Here is a 417-nt window from a genome sequence, read left to right as displayed (position 1 = left end):
AAATAAGTTTTATGTTATGTTGTAGAGAGCAGAATGGTTCATAGAATGCTAGATTTTCTTTTTTCAAAGAATAAATCCTTTGGGAAGTAATAGCAGGATAGATAGATCATAATGACTGAAAACCGTTTGGACTTTACGAGAACTCGAGGTAAAAACATAACCGTATACACTTTAAGAAATTACGACACGATAATGCATACAAGTAAAGATTATTTAGGGGCCAATATGTTTGTTAAAAAAAAAAGGTTTCATATTCAAGTAGAAAAAATAATAGTACCATTATGCAAGTGTTTTAAAACAGAGGCTAGTAAGGAGCTTTATTTACGCCTTTGATCTTGCCACGAAAGACTTTTCAGCTGTGTGCTTCATTCTTGCTTTACTAAATTATTCAAATGTCAGGTATTAGAATGTAGCATT

Source organism: Sinohyriopsis cumingii, chromosome 8 (genome assembly GCF_028554795.1).
Source record: "Sinohyriopsis cumingii isolate HCF-2022 chromosome 8, ASM2855479v2, whole genome shotgun sequence".
Taxonomy (NCBI): domain Eukaryota; kingdom Metazoa; phylum Mollusca; class Bivalvia; order Unionida; family Unionidae; genus Sinohyriopsis; species Sinohyriopsis cumingii.
This window is presented reverse-complemented; position numbering follows the sequence as displayed.